The sequence below is a fragment of the Ovis canadensis genome, chromosome 24, assembly GCF_042477335.2.
Source record: "Ovis canadensis isolate MfBH-ARS-UI-01 breed Bighorn chromosome 24, ARS-UI_OviCan_v2, whole genome shotgun sequence".
Taxonomy (NCBI): domain Eukaryota; kingdom Metazoa; phylum Chordata; class Mammalia; order Artiodactyla; family Bovidae; genus Ovis; species Ovis canadensis.
In genome coordinates, this window is record NC_091268.1 from 27,273,866 (window position 1) to 27,290,825 (window position 16,960).

Below are 16,960 nucleotides of genomic sequence, written 5' to 3' on the forward strand. Positions count from 1 at the left end.
ATTATGCAAGGAGAAGAGTATTGTCTCTCCTGGCCCTCCCCACCCCTCTACTCTCTGTTTCAAACTGTCCTGGAGCAGGTGCCCCTCACCACCAAACTCTCTAGCCCCTGCACACGTCTGCAAAACCTTGGACGGGTTGCAATAGCTTTGAAAGAGGAAAAGATAAATTTCCAGATGCCAGCTTGCTAGAAAGGATCTATTTTCCTCCTTAACTATACCAATATGATTACAAGTGCCTAGTCTACAGGACTACCCTACGTTAGCAACTATTTTTCCTAAGATGTAGCCTACTGCATTGGGCTTGGGACCAAAAGATGTGAGTTAAAATTCGTGTGCTGGATTTTATTGTTGACTCTTCTTCACCCTTCTCTCTAACCATGCCCCTTGCCTTATGACTTTTATGTTCTTCCACCAAAGAAGTGGAAAATAATTTTCCATTCCTCTAATTTAGGTTCAGCCAGAAACTTCTTTTAGTCAAGAATGAAGCAGAAATGACGTGGTACCAGTTCTGAGATTATGCCTTCTGAGGCCTTGCATGCTTCTCTTTGCTTTCTTGCATCTCTGCCATGTCAGGAGAAGAACATGCCCAGGGTAGGGCAATCGATGAAAGGCACACGGAGCAGAACAGAGCCATCTTGCCCACTCCCAGCCAACCCTCAGAACTGGAGCTACATAGATGCTTATTATTGCATGTTGTTGCAATATTGAGGATATTTGTCATGCAGCAGAATTGAACCTTTATATTTGGCTCACGGGCTTCCTAGGTGGCTCAGTGGTAAAGAATCTGCCCTGCCAATGCAGCAGACACTGGTTCGATCTCTTGGGAAGATCTTCTGAAGGAGGAAATGGCATCCCACTCCAGTATTCATTCTGGGAAAATCCCATAGACAGAGGAGCCTGGTGGGCTACAGTCCATGGGATCGCACAGAGTTAGACACAACAGAGGAACTGAGCGCAAGCACAGTTTGGCTTAATCCAGTTCTGTCATTTTGTTCCCGCTTGACTTTGGGCATGTCTGTTTCTTCTACTTTTTCAACAAGAGATTGAACTAGAAGATTCCTAAGGATCTTTTCATCTCTGAAGTTGTTCAGTGTCTTCTCCAGACCTCCCATATTCCCATTAGTGGATTATCCCCCAGGATCTTTGGGTTGAGCTTGTATTACGTTGAGCTAGTGATTTACTGAGGTGTTTACCTCCGCCGTTCACTATGTGATCCAAATGAATCAGCTGTGTCTTACCCACCTTTGCAGCGCAAGTGTGCACCTCAGTGCTGGAACATGTGAGTTCTCAGTTTATGTTTGTTGTAGAAATAACGAAATGATTGAGAGACCATTTAGAGACAAGTTCATTTGCCTTCCTTCCACAGAGACAAACAGAATTTTCAGATTTACTAGAGTACATGCCTGCTATCCCTTATGCAGTGGTGACTTGATCAATTAGCAAATTTATCATTTAATAAATCTATAGCAAACTTACTCAATGCATACAATGTATCAAACTACCTTTAAATTTTCATTTATTTATTCGTTTACCTAGCTATCTGGTTAGCCAGCTATCAAAAGGTAATACATGTAAGTGATAGAAAGCAAGCACTGTAAATAATATTTAGTAAAAATTAAATCTCTCCTGCTCCTTATCTTTCATCCCCTAGGTCACCTCTCTGTCATAGTTTCCTGGGGCTTGTAAAGATTGTAAGATATCTTATGGACATATAAGCAAAATGCACCTATCAGTCTGTTTCTACTCTTTCTTATGTAAATAGGAAATAGTTCCACATAACTTTGTATTTTACCTGTATCAGTTAAATTTCCTTAAGGATGGTACCATATTTCGTAGACATAGCTCTGTCTTAATATTTTGATAGCTGTATATCATCCCACTTTAGGAGGAGACATAGGAGACGCAGGTTCGATCCCTGGGTCAGGAAGATCCCCTGGAGAAAAGCACGGCCACCCACTCCAGTATTCTTGCCTGGAGAACCTCATGGACAGATGAGCCTGGAGGGCTACAGTCCATAGGGTTGCAAAGAGTTGGACACGACTGAAGCGACTGCACAGCACAGATCCCACTTTGTGGATGCTTCATTATTTAAACAATCCTATTTTAGCTTTTTAGGTTATTTCCAGTCTTTAGCAAAGTTCTTTTGAAAACCTTGGCTTGATCTGGGACAGAGGGGATGGACACTTGACCAAGAGGCCAACTGGGAGTGACAATCAAGCCCACACTCCATTCGTCAGACCAGGAACCCTAGTGTAGGACTGTGTCCCCCAGGTGTACAGGTGTAGTAAAGGGGAATTCCCTGGCCTGACCCCCTCTAAAAGTCTTAGAGAAGCAGTCCTCCTTACCTAGTACCCAGCCAATCCCAAGGGTCATAAATCATCTCAGTGAGATGACTAGAAGCCACTGTGAACTATACAGACACTAACTACTCAGAAGGAGTAGTTTACCATGAAGAGGCAGAACCAAGTAACAGCTACTGAACAGAAAGCTGGATGGAAGGCTAGTACTTGAGAAAGGGCCAGAAAAATCAAGGGTACTGGAGTTGTGAAGTGTCCACAACTAGAGAGAAGGAGGGGATATCCCCAGAGGGGTGGAGATAGTGATGATGAACTTTGGGCCTGGGGCAGATGGAGGAACCCCTGAGGGTCAGTTTGAGGGTTCCTGAAAGTTAGCCGAAAAAGGGAAAAGTTAATGGCTGCAAATAGAATCATGCACATCTGGTGAAAAAAATAGAAAATTTTAACTTAACATTTTTTTTTCTCATCAAAACCTTTTAACTTTTTTCAAAAAAAAAAAAAGAAAAAAAGCTATTCCCCTCAAACTCTTCTCCTTCTTCCCATGTTCTCATGTCTTTAAATACACCAAACATGATAATTTTATGAGCAAAGCACATTATACATAATACATTTTTATGTTTCAAAGCTTACAAAATGACTTAAGTTCCATAAAGAGTGTTAAATTTAAAAAAAAAAGAGAAATGCATATATTTCAGTTTTCCCACATTTCTGCTTCATCTGCTCCCCTCCATCACAGTGGGGTTTTTTTTCCTCCCTGGCTTCAACATTTTGGGATATTTTGTAGCTATAATCTCAAGCTTCCCTTCCAAAATGACCTTGTCTCTTCTCCCGAACAGTCCTGGGTTCTGATTCCAGTTCCACTATATGTTTGCAGTATAATTTCCAACAGGTCATTGAATCTTCCTGAGCTTTATTCTCCTGTCTGAAGAATGGAAACAGTAATAATATTATTGTAACTATAATACTTACCCCAGGTTGCCATGATAACCTGGTATGCATTAAATAGCTGGTACAGTTCATGATGTGTATTCAATTGGCTTCGTGTTCTATCTCTATTCCCTAACATCCTTCAGAAAACACTCCCCATGATCTTGGGCTGGTTTTCCTTCTTGCTAATCTAGTTGGGGGTATAAATTAGATAGTGATATTTAGAAAAAGAAAGAGGGGGATGGCTGGAGTCTAGAGAAATGACTGGAGGTAGATCTGAAGCAAAGCAGTGCCACCAGAAAAAAAATGAGAAATCCAAATGGCAACCCACTCCAGTATTCTTGCCTGGAGAATTCCATGGACAGAGGAACCTGGCAGGCTACAGTCCATGGGGTCACAAAGAGTCAGACACGACTGAGCGACTAACACCACACACTACAGTTATACTGGGGCTTCCCAAGGGCGCTAGTGGTAAAGAACCCCACTGCCAATGCAGGAGATGCAGGAGACTGGGGTTTGATCCTTGGGTAGGGGAGATCCCCTGGAGGAGGGCCCAACAACCCACTCCAGTATTCTTGCCTGGGAAACCCCATGGACGGAGGAGCCTGGTGGGCTACAGTCCATGGGGTCACAGAGTCAGACACAACGGAGTGACTAACACTTAAAGATATCCAATCTTGGGCTTCCCTGGTGGTCCAGAGGTTGAGAATCTGGCTGCCAATGCAGGGGGCATGGGTTTGATCCCTGGTCCTGGAAGATCCCACATGCCATAGGGCAATGAAGCCCGTGTACCAGAACAAGTGAGCTCCCACTCTAGAACCTGCAAGCTGCAACTACTGAAGCCCACATGCCTAGAGCCCATGCTTAGTGACAAGAGAAGCCACTGCAATGAGAAGCCTGTGTATCATAACTAGAGTGTAGGCACCCCTGACTCACCACAACTAGAGAAAGCCCATGTCCAGCAATGAAGACCCAGTGCAGTCATAAATTAATAAATAAACAAACAACTAAAAAAAAAAAAACTTTCACAAAAAGATACCCAGCTCTTCATCCTGCTTCTTTTCTTGGCAAGAGGTCCTCTGCAGTGTCTGTTTTCAGAAGTCAGAGGCCAGGAAGAGTGCAGAAAGGAAAATGTTCTTCAGTGCAGGAAGGAGGATGTTCTCTGGTCCAGCTCTTGGACCTTGCAGATTAGGGGTCATCAGTGCACATGTGTGATTGGTTGGAACATCCATCCAAACATCAAACAGGCTGACTTCGCTCTTTCAAGGGAAGGGAAGTAAAACCATAGCCAGGGCCAGGCAGGGCCACTTTGGTTCTAGAGCTTTTTCAGCTGCAATCAAAGTTTCACCTGGTTCTTCAGATCATCTGGAAAAGAGGAAGCTGGTTTGGGTAATGTGTGAAATGTTATCACCCTGATGAAATTATTGATAAGTCTCAAGCTGATCCCCAGATGTCTGCTTGACCAAGATGCATATAAATCACAAACATTACCCTTCTGACATGCAGGAGCGGGGGTGGGGGGGGTGGCGGTTGTCAAGTCTGCCTATTTTGGTGTCATGTATATTTCATGGCACACAGGGTGAATGGAGCTTCTGGACATCTTCCAACAATCTCACACTCAGAGCCAAGAGTCACATTTGAAGGAACAAGTTGTGTAATTTTGAGAGATAATAACCCATTGACTCACTAAAACATTTGGGAAAGATGGAAGAGAGAGAGTAGCAAGGATGTCCCCAAATGGAAACAGAATGAAAATCACTATGTAAATATCTGGTACCTAAACTGCCTGGTCATAAGATAACCATCCAGTTTTTTCAGCGTCAAAAAACTGTAGCAAAAAACACACGGAAGTGGAGGAGTTCTCGAGTGCCCCTGCTCTGACATAATTTGTGCTGCTTTGTTGAAAACAAAACTATAATTAAAAAAGATACATGCACCCCTATTTCACGGCAGCACTGTATACAGTAGTCAGGACATGGAAGCAACTAGTTGCCCATAGACAGAAGAATGTATAAAGATGTGGTACATATATACAATGGAGTATTAGTCAGCCGTAAAAAGAATCAAATAATGCCATCTGCAGCCACATGGATAGACCTAGAGATTATTACACAACATGAAGTGAGTTGGAAAGAGAAAAACAAATATCGTATATTCACATATATATATATGGAATCTGAAAAAATGATATTGATGAACCTATGTGCAGGGCAAGAGTAGAGACAAGGATGTATAGCATGGACATGGTGGGGGGAACGAGAATGGGACAAATTGAGATGGTAGCATTGACATATACATGCTACCATGTGTTGCAAAACAGACAACTAGCAGGAAGCTGCTATATAGCACAGGAAGCTCATCTCAGTGCTCTGTGACTACCTAGAGGGTGGGAGGGAGACTCAAGAGAGGAAATGCATGTGTACACATGGCTGATCCACGTTGTTGTACAGCAGAAACTAAAACAACACAGTAAAGCAATCATACTCCAAAAAAAAAAAAAAAATCAAAGACAGAGAACTCCATAACCTTGTTACATAGAATAACAAAGGCCTCATCTCTCAGAAACGATCATCTTATCTAGCTCCAAACCACTTCTGCTCTAACTCCGACCATGGAGATTAAAAAGATTAACCTTTTCATCACGTTTTTCTGTTTTTGTTGTTGTTCAGTTGCTAAGTCTTATCTAACTGTTTGCAATCCCTGGGTTCCCTGTCCTTCATTATATCCCTAAGTTTGCTTAAACTTACGTCCATTGAGTTGGTGATGCTATCCAACCATCTCATCCTCTGTTGTCCCCTTCTCCTCTTGCATTTTCTCTTTCCCAGCATCAGGGTCTTTTCCAATGACTCAGCTGTTTGCAGCAGGTGGCCAACGTATTTGGGGTTTCAGCTTCAGCATCAGTTCTTCCAATGAATAGTCAGGGTTGATTTCTTTTAGGATTGACAAGTTTGATCTCCTTGCTGTCCAAGGGAGTCTCAAGAGTCTCCTCCAGGACCACGATTTTAAAACATCAATTCTTCAGTGCTTAGCCATCTTTGTGGTCCAACTCTCACATTCGTATATGATTACTGGAAAAACCATAGCTTTGACTAGACAGACCTTTGTTGCCAAAGTGATGTTTCTGCTTTTTAATACATTGTCTAGATTTGTCATAGCTTTCCTTCGAAGGAGCAAGTGTCTCTTAATTTCATGGCTGCAGTCACCATTCACAGTGATTTTGGAGCCCAGGAAAATAAAATCTGTCACTGTCTCCACTATCTCCCCTTCTATTTGCCATGAAGTGTTGGGACCAGACGGCATGATTAGTTTTTTGACTGTTGAGTTTTAAGGCAGCATTTTCACTCTCCTCTTTCACCCTCATCAAGAGGTTCTTTAGTTCTTCTTCACTTTCTGCCATTAAAGTGGTGTCATCTGCATATCTAAAGTTGTTGATATTTCTCCCGGCAATCTTTATTCCAACTTGTGATTCGTCCAGCCCAGCATTACACATGATATACTCTGCATATAAGTTAAACAAGCAGGATGGCTATATACAACCTTGACATACTCCTTTCCCAATTTTGAACCAGTCTTTTTTTCCATGTCCTGTTCAAACTGTTGCCTCTTGGCGTGCATACAGGCTTCTTAGGAGGCAAGTAAGGTGGTCTGGTGTGCACATTTCTTTAAGAATTTTCCACAGTTTCTTGTGATCCACACAGTCAAAGGCTCTAACATAGTCAATGAAGCAGAAGGAGATGATTTTCTGGAATTCCCTTGCTTTCTCTATGATCCAACAGATGTTGACAATTTGATCTCTGCTTCTTTTGCCTTTTCTAACTCCAGCTTGTGCACCTAGAATGTCTCGGTTCATGTACTGCTGAAGCCTAGCTTGAAGGATTTTGAGCATTACCTTGTTAGCATATGAAATGAGTGTGACTGTATATGGTAGTTTGAACATTCTTTGGCATTGCCCTTGTTTAGGACTGAAATGAAAACTGACTTTTTCCAGTCCTGTGGCGACGCCTGAATTTTCCAAATTTGCTGACATATTGAGTATAACACATTAACAGCATCATTTTTGAGGATTTTAAAGAGCTCAGCTGGAATTCCATCACCTCCACTAACTTTGTTCATAGTAATGCTTCCTGAAGCCCACTTGACTCCATACTCCAGGATGTCTCACTCTAGGTGAGTGACCGCACCATCGTGGTTATCTGGATCATTAATTCCTTTTTTTGTATAGTTCTGTTTATTCTTGCCACCTCTTCTCAATCTCTTTTGCTTCTGTTAGTTCCTCACTGATTCTATACTTTATCATGCCCATCCTTGCATGAAATGTTCCCTTGATAGCTCCAATTTTCTTGAAGAGATTTCTGGTCTTTCCCATTCTATTGTTTTCCTTTATATCTTTACATTGTTCATTTAAGAAGGGTTTCTTATTTCTCCTTGCTATTCTTTGGAATCCTGGATTCAGTTGGGTATACTCCTTTCTCCCTTGCGTTTTGCTTCTGTTTTTTACACTCATCTCAGTCCATTTGATTTCCCCAACCAAGTTCGCGTCCCCAGTTTTCAGGATGAGAAAACTGGGGTTTGTTGATCTTTGGATTTTCAGGCCAAGTTTCAAAATTTATAATGTCCAAGTTGAACATCAAGAAGAGAAATTCAATTCCTTTTCTCTCCTCACTGGGGATCCAGTTGGCACTCGTCAATGAACTCCGTGCTTGGTTTCCTCTTTCTTGAGTTCTTCATGTTTTTACCATTCCTAAGAGGAAGAGTCTGCTTCTTGGTGATCATTGCCCCCGTTGTCTGAGGTCTCAGCTGGTGTTGGTCACTACCAGCCCTCAAGACTGATGGCCATGGGGAGAAGCATTTCACTGCTCCTGACCTGGAAATCTAATCCTGCCAACTGAGGCATTCTCCCTCCTCTGAATTTCGTGTTTCTCTTCTGTAAAATGGAGACAATAAGATCCCCTGTCCAAGATTTTGTTCTGAAAGACCAATGAATGGATATGAATATTTATTTGCCCATTACTCACTGAGCTAAATACAGATTGTAAAGGTTCCTGGCACATAGGAGGTGCTCAGCAAATGTTACCTGCCCACCCTTCCTAGAGCTGGATATTCTACTCCAGTTCTATATACCATGGTCCTAAGTATTCTAAGAGGCTATGTGAATCCCACCCTTGATTTTATCAATGTTTCCTGCTTCTTTTGGTTCTTTCCATGTGCTGTGCTTAGTTGCTCAGTTGTGTCTGACTCTTTGCAACTCCATCAGTTATAGCCCACCAAGCTCCCCTGTCCATGGGATTAGTTCTTTCCATGGGAAGAACAGTTCCTGAGTTCTGATTCCCATACAGAGGACCCAAGAGTTATGGGCCACATCTTATCCCCCAATCCCTTATTATACACTGAAGTCCTAACTCTCAGTACTTGAGAATGTGACCTTACTTGGAGGTAAGATCTTCACAGAGGTAATCAAGGTAAAATGAAATCATAAAGGGTATTGTTGTTGCTGTTTAGTCACTTCAGTCATGTCCAACTCTTGAGACTCCATGGAGTCTCCTCTGTTCATGGGATTTTTCCAGTCAAGAATACTGGAGTGGGTTGCCATTTCCTTTTTCATAGGATCTTCCTGACCCAGGGATTGAACCTGTGTCTCCTGCATTGTCAGGCAGGTTCTTTCCTGCTGAGCCACCAAGGAGATCTGATAAAGGGGATCTCTAAACCACCATGGCCTGTGACTGGTCTCCTTGTGAAAAAGAGGAAATTTGGACACAGAAACTGACACACAGAAGGAAGGTAATGAGCAGACACAAAGGGAGAAGATGGCCATAAGACAGGAGTGAAGGGGGGCCCTGAGGCTGCCAGAAGCTAGAAGAACGGTCTGGAGCAGTTCCCTCCCTAGAGTTTTCAGAGAGATCATAGTTCTGCTTGCACCTTGATTTTGGACGTTTGGCCTCTAGAACTGTGACATAATGCATTTGTGATGTTTTAAGTGGCCTAATTCATGCTACTTTATCACAGCAGCCCTAGGAAGCAAACACACCAGAAGTTGGATAGGGACTCATCTAGGTTTTTCTGGTGTGAGGGTGTGGTTCAATTTAGAATTCTTTCACTGCCTCTGTGCTATGACCTAGCTAATGCATGCTTCATTGCCTGGACTCTTTGGCCCAAATCTAAATTCAATCTTATGCAGAAAGCCAAGCTGGGCGCAGAAGCAGACACACACACACACACACACACACACACACACACACACACACACACACACAGAGGCTCTATCTCAAATGTCAATTAACCAGAAAATGAGGAAAGGGGATAGTCAGGTCAGGAGGGCTGAGCTGACAGACAACATCTTCCAGACCCTTGCTCAGAAACCCAGTATTTTGGGAAGAGCTCAGATTTTGGTTACCGGCAGCAGCCAGGGTAAAATCCAGCTCTACTGCTCAACTGCAGTGTGAACGTGGACAAGTTCCTCACCCATAAAATGATATACTAATAGTATTGACCTAATAGTGTTGTTGTAATGTTGAATGAGAAGCCATAGCGTGGAGACCCACATAGATGGCACATTGGTGCTGCCTAAAGACTTATTCAAGCCATGAGAGAAATACTTGCTGAGCAAGTACTAGATTCCAGAGACTGTCCTAGGCACTTCCATGGGCCTTAGGTCTTAGTTGAGGCATGTGAGATGGTCATTGCATCATGAAGGATCTTTCGTCATAGTGCATGGACTCTTGAGTTGTGGTGCACAGACTCAGTTGCTCTGTAACACATGGGATCTTAGTTCCCTGACCAGGGATCGAACCTGCGTCCCCTGCACTGCAAAGTGAATTCCTAAACCCTGGACCACCAATTGTTTTGATTACAGTGCTAGCTAGATAGTTGTGGGACCTACTTAAAAAGTAGTTATCAATAATGAAATTGCTATTATGTCCTAAAGAATAAAATAATCATACCTGTTTCCCCAGATTTTCTTTCCTAATTGCATGACTAATTAAAAATATTTTAAAAAGATAGAGAACCAATTGGCCTAAATCCCTCAACTACTCATGAAAGATAGTACAATGAGTCTTTTCTTCATCTGCATAATGTGCATTTTTGCATATGAAGATGGACTGTCTATAAACCAGGAGTGAAAGCATTTGAATGGTTTGTTTAGTGGTGGTGGAGGCTTTTGCATTTGGTGCTTGTCCATAACATCACCTTCATCCTGACCAAGAACATGATGTGACAACAATTCTAGGAATAATCAGTGTCACAAGCACAGGGGAAAAATGGAACATGGGTTGTCACTCTCCACTCTGTGCCCAGGCAGACATGGCCAATCGATTATGGAACTCCTTCCCACAGAATCTGTTCATGGACTTGGCATCTTAAGAACTCAGCCACTCTCATATAATCACAGTCAGCCTTCAGTATGAACAATCAGTTCAGTTCAGTTCAGTCACTCAGTCATGTCCAACTATTTGTGACCCCATGGACCGCAGCACGCCAGGCCTCCCTGTCCTTCACCAACTCCTAGAATTTACTCAAACTCATGTCTGTTGAGTCAGTGATACCATCCAACCATCTTATCTTCTGTCATCCCCTTCTCCTCCCTCCTTAAACCTTTCCCAGCATCAGGGTCTTTTCCAGTGAGTCAGTTCTTCTCATCAGGTGGCCAAAGTATTCAGCTTCAACATTAGCCCTTCCAGTAAATATTTAGGACTGATTTCCTTTAGGATGGACTGATTTGATCTCCTTGCAGTCCAAGGGACTCTGAAGAGTCTTCTCCAACACCACAGTTCAAAAGCATCAATTCTTTGGTGCTCAGCTTTCTTTATAGTCCAATTCTCACATCCATTCATGACTACTGGAAAAACCATAGCCTTGACTAGACAGACCTTTGTCAGCAAGGTAATATCTCCACTTTTTAATAGGCTGTCTAGGTTGGTCATAACTTTTTTCCCAAGGAGTAAGCATCTTTTAATTTCTTGGCTGTGGTCACCACCTACAGTGATTTTGAAGCCCCCCAAAATAAAGCCTCTCACTGTTTCCAATGTTTCCCCATCTATTTGCCATGAAGTGATGGGACCAATACTTTGGCCACCTGATGCGAAGAGCTGGCTCATTTGAAAAGACCTTGATGCTGGGAAAGATTGAGGGCAGGAGGAAAAGGGGATGACAGAGGATGAGATGGTTGGATGGCATCACTGACTCGATGGACATGGGTTTGGGTAAACTTTGGCAGTTGGTGATGGACAGGGAGGCCTGGCGTGCTGAGGTTCATGGGGTCCAAAGAGTAGGATACAACTGAGAGACTGAACTGAACTGAACTGAACTGATGGGACCAGATGCCATGATCTTAGTTTTCTGAATGTTGAGTTTTAACCCACCTTTTTCACTCTCCTCTTTCACTTTCATCAAGAGGCTCTTTAGTTCTTTTTGCTTTCTACCATAAGGGTGATATCATCTGCATATCTGAGGTTATTGATATTTCTCCTGGCAATCTTGATTCCAGCTTGCATGAAAGATATTTGCTATCTACAGCTCAGGAAAAAACAGAAGACCTTAACCGTCTTCTCTTTTCTTGAGCAAAGAGGTAGCAAGTCATTTATCCCAAAATCTGATGGCCATAGTGGGGAGGAAGAGAAGGGCTTTAGGTGTGAAGGGCTATTTGAGATCAGAAATGGGAGAAAACATAAGTAGGTAAAGAAATCAGACCTAGGAATAATTAATTCAGATACCCTGGAGAGAGAAAGAACTTATAGGGAAGTGTCAGGACAAAGAAGGATAATGATACCTCACGTCGGAGACCCACATAGATGACACATTGGTGCTGCCTAAGGACTTACTCAAGCCAGGAGAGAAATACTTGCTGAGCAAGTACTAGGTTCCAGAGACTCTCCTAGGCACTTCCACAGGCCTTTTCTCATTCATCCCTCAGAATAACTCTGTAAGGTAGGAAGTATTGTTCTCATTTTACAGATGAAGACACTGAGACTCAGAAAGGTAACTTGTCCAAAGTCACAGATATGTGCTGCCTGCATTTTGAGTCTCTTCCTTTTTCTTTTCTGTTACAGTTAAAGTTCATAATATTAGATCTTAAAGGCTTTCCAGACTACCAATAAATTGCAAAATAACAACAATCAGAAAATACAAAATAATAAGATATGAGTAAAATGCATAATAACAACAGCAATAACAACTATAAGAAACAGGAAAGATTCTACAAACTTTGCCAGGTCATGTTGACTGAAATTTTTACTTGCTATCAAGGACCTTCAAGGTAGGAACTAATAGATACCCAGACTGGAAATAGAGGTAAAAGATACTCTTGGAAGGTGGGGCCGAACCTGTTTGTAGCAACTCTGTCTATTCCAAGATCAGAGTCAACACAGATTAACAAGTTGGTGGTACCCCATCCCTGGAGGGTGTGCTTGGCAGTGAATGAGAGACAGGGTAACATAATCCTGTGTGTGGCTCTTCGTGTCAGGCTGCTTGGGTTCAAACCCCAGCTCCACTTCTTCCCAGTTACGTCACTTTTAACCATATTACTTTGAGTGAGGTATGGTGTGACCAGATGCAGATCAAGAGAGAGAAACGGGTAGAGTTTTGTGGTTTGGCACACTCACAGCTCCTTGGGGAGAAAGAGCATGCCATGTAGGGCCGCTCGGGGGGCACCTGGTCCACCATGAGGCAGGGGGAGAGGGAGACTATAGTCAGGCTCCTTTATTGTGGCTTCTTCAGGAGAAGGCAGTGGCACCCCACTCCAGTACTCTTGCCTGGAAAATCCCATGGACGGAGGAGCCTGGTGGGCTGCAGTCCATGGGGTGGCTAAGAGTCGGAGACGACTGAGCAACTTCACTTTCCCTTTTCACTTTCATGCATTGGAGAAGGAAATGGCAACCCACTCCAGTGTTCTTGCCTGGAGAATCCCAGGGACACGGGAGCCTGGTGGGCTGCTGTCCATGGGGTCGCACAGAGTCGAACATGACAGAAGCGACTTAGCAGCAGCAGCAGCAGCAGCAGCAGCAGGAAGGAAAAGGAGATGCAGAGTAAGCAGGTGTAAGATTGGCTCATGAATAATTTCAGCAGGCTCTGGGGCATAGTTGCTCTCCCAGGTTATTTGGTTTAGGGTCCTTGGGGTGGACAGATCTGCCTGGAGTGTAAGCCCATTATAGAAATGCTTGGGTGTGGACATTACTGCTCAAAAAGAACTAATTAACCTCTAGCCAGGCCCTCCAAACCGGGTCAAGACAGCATTTTAAAAGCAGCATTTGCATTACCTTCAACAAATTATGGAATTTCTGGCCCCCCATTTCCTTGTCTATAAACTGAGAATATACGTACCCTATAGGATTGTGTGAAGATTAAGAAAATAATCTTAAACTGGTGTCAGGAAGCATTCAAAAGTATGTTATAATTTTTTAATGTTTTTGTAGTAAAATTCCTATAATATAAAAGATACTGTTTTAACCATACTTAAGTGCACATTTCAGTGGCACCGAGGACATTCACATTGTTGTGCAGCTCTCACTATCAGCCATCTCCTGAATTTTTCACCTTCTTAAACTGTAACTCTTTTCCCATTAAAACACTAAGTACCCATCACCCCCGGCCCCTGGCATCTACCAGTGTACATTCTGACTCTCTGACTATTCTAAGTACCTATGATTTCAGCAAAGAATGTTAGTAATAAAGTCATTAACAAAATCCCAAGAAGGACCCTACCTTTTACAACCCAAAGTTCACCATGCACAACACCCTCTTCTAGCTAAAACGGCCCCTGCTTCAGTCCTTACTCAGCTAGGCTGCCAACTCCATGGGGCATTGAATCTGGTGTCTGTAGTTTGTCCATTGACTGGCCAATGACCAACAAGGCAAAGTAGAATGGCCAGAGGAGTTGATGACTATCAGCAGAGCCAATCAGACCAGCCTCCTGGGGAACGTGGCCCATAAGACATGAGGAGGACCAGCTAGGTGGGAGGGAGAGGGTGACGGAGTTGAGATGAGATGCAGAGCCATCATTAGGGAGAAAGAGGGAAATGGATGGAATAGGTTGCTTGTGGAACTACCTTGAAGTGTGATAGCTTTTCTGGTTCCATTTATACCATATATATGCTGAAAATGTCTACCTGTTCTGGCTCCCTTTAAAAGGAACTGTAGTCTCTTAAAATATGGCAACCATATAGTTTTTCATGCTTTGCTTCAGCACATGCAAAATAGGTTGTCACTCCCACATGAAGCTAGGGAAAGGTCAAGCGACTGTTACACCAGTCCTATCCTTAACTTGCTGCGGACCATCCCACGCCCTCTCTGAGCCCCAGTCTCCTCATCTGTCGAACTCCCTGGACAAACTCTGAGGCTCTGACACCCCACCAGGTTCTGATGCTCTGCACCTTCGAGGGTGTCTGAGGTCCCTGGAGGATGGGGCCGTGGAACCAGGTGGGAACCCCAGAGTGGAGGCATCAGCTCTGGGCAGGATCATCTTGGTGCTTGTGCCCTGTGTCCCATCCCCCCAGATGCCTAGAGAAGAAACAGAGATGTGTTACCAATCAAAGAAATGGAGATAAATATAGCCCTTGCTGGATTAATATCCCCAGGATTACTCACGTCTCCTTCAAAGTGAAGCAAAGATCATGTGCTACCTGACAACCACCCATCTGGCCTGAGAGAAGTCGCCATATGGATGGCGCTCGCTAATTATAGTTAAATACTGAAGGGAGGGCTTCCAGCACGGAGCTTCATCAGATCAGAACCCCTTTTCCAGGAGCTTAGTGGAAAGGTTGTGAGGTTACTTTGCTCAGACTCACCCAGGCATGCTCAGGCATGCCATACCATCTTCCCGGAATCAACTTTCTCCAACTTAAGCACAGAGGGATAATATTGATAATGTTCCTTATTTTAAAAAGGGGTCAACAGTAGTGGCCTCTATGCCAAATAAAGAGACAATGAAGACCCCGGATCACAAAGGGAGCCAAGTAAATAATCAATAATTTAATAAATGCACACTTGAGGATTCCTATTATGAACCCAAGTCTCTGTTTAGGTATATCAGGACCCAGATTCATATAAAAGATGTTAATTTTTTTTTTTTTTTTTGCTGGTCCCAGACAAAAAGCAGGCAGTGAATCATTCTGATCCCAGAAAGGAAGCTTCCTTGGTGAAAGCACGTAGCAACCCACAGCATTGCTTTCTTAAAATAGTTGGAGAGTTCTTTCTCTCCATCCCAAGAGGATGACCAACTTGGAAGGTGAGGAATGCATTTCCTATGTATGTGCCCCTGGACCATCACCAAGAGCTATCAGTTTAGCTGTGGACCAAGCGTTGGGCAGGGAATTTGGTCTGGGGTGAGAAGGAAGTGAAATATTCAAACTGTGGATGAATTTTCATTAGTGTCTCCATTCTATCTGTACCATTCTGTCCACTCCTGGACCCGGGCTCTCTGAGTACTGTTTGTTACTCTCCTCCTCATCACGCCATCCAAGCAGCATGTCTCTGCCATGGAGGCTCACACTTCCATGCCGTCCAAAGCCAGGTAGGCAATCTATATAAATGAAGTGGGACAGGTCTAAGAAAACTCACAAGGGTCTCTCAGTTGTTCATTAATTGACCCACTTTTCTTAAAGACATGGCCACAGAGAAATATTTTTCTTCTAAAACAAAACCAATGAGAGTATGGTGATGACTGGCCATCGATGCCTGGCTCTAGAGTTTCGGAGACAGTAGAGTGTGGGAGGGATGGTAATCAACTGAAGAGTATGTGCTCTGTGTCAAGGGTGCACTTCTAAGGGGCCAAACTATGGTTACCGTTTGCCAACCAAGACCCAATATTGCTAGATCATCTGACTTTTCCAAAGATACTCTCAACTAGGATATCCATAAGTAATAGTCTGATTTTTTTCTTGACTCAAATTTTTAGCAAATATTTGAAGATATTCTGCTAGTATGGAAAAAAAAAATCACAGTCTTAGTTTTCTTTTCGTTGAAGAGATAGGTTGTGAGTCAAGTATTCTCAGGGGTCTTCTTGTTGACTTGGGGAGAAAGCTTATCTAAAATGACATCAACCGTTTAGAGCAGGACTGAGAGATGGTGGGAAGCTGAGTCCGGGTGATGGCATTTGAACTCCTGGATCCAACCACACCCGAAGCTTCCGACAGCCCTGAACTTCTAGCTGCGTGTGTGTGTGTTCACTCAATCATGTCCGACTCTTTGTGACCATATGGACTGTAGCCTGCCAGGCCCTTCTGTCCATGGAAATTTCCAGAATACCGGAGTAGGTTGCCATTTCCTACTAAAGAGGCTCTTCCAGACCCAGGGACTGAACCCACGGCTCTTGCCTCTCCTGCATTGCAGGTGGATTCTTTACCACTAGCACCACCTAGGAAGCTCCTTCTAGTTGCATAGCCTAACAATTTCTTCCTTTTATTTAAATCTGAGTTATACTTCTTTCACTTGCAACTAAAAAAAAAAAAAAAACCAAAACACAAAAACCCCTTAATCCATTCAAAGACCTCAGGGTCATGCATAAATAATTGATAACAGGATTATTCAACATGACATGTCAAGAATCTGCTGTAGTTTGAAATGGTAGGGAAAAAAGTGTGACCAGAGAAAGATGCACAGATGGAGAGAAACTACACCACAAAGAACCTAGGATGCTTCCCTTAAAGTTTATTTCATCACTCATGGACAATAGTAAGCCAGTGAAAGGCTTAGAAAGTAGCTCTGGCTTTCTCTGCCTTAGGGTTTTTATTTGGAAGTTTGACTCC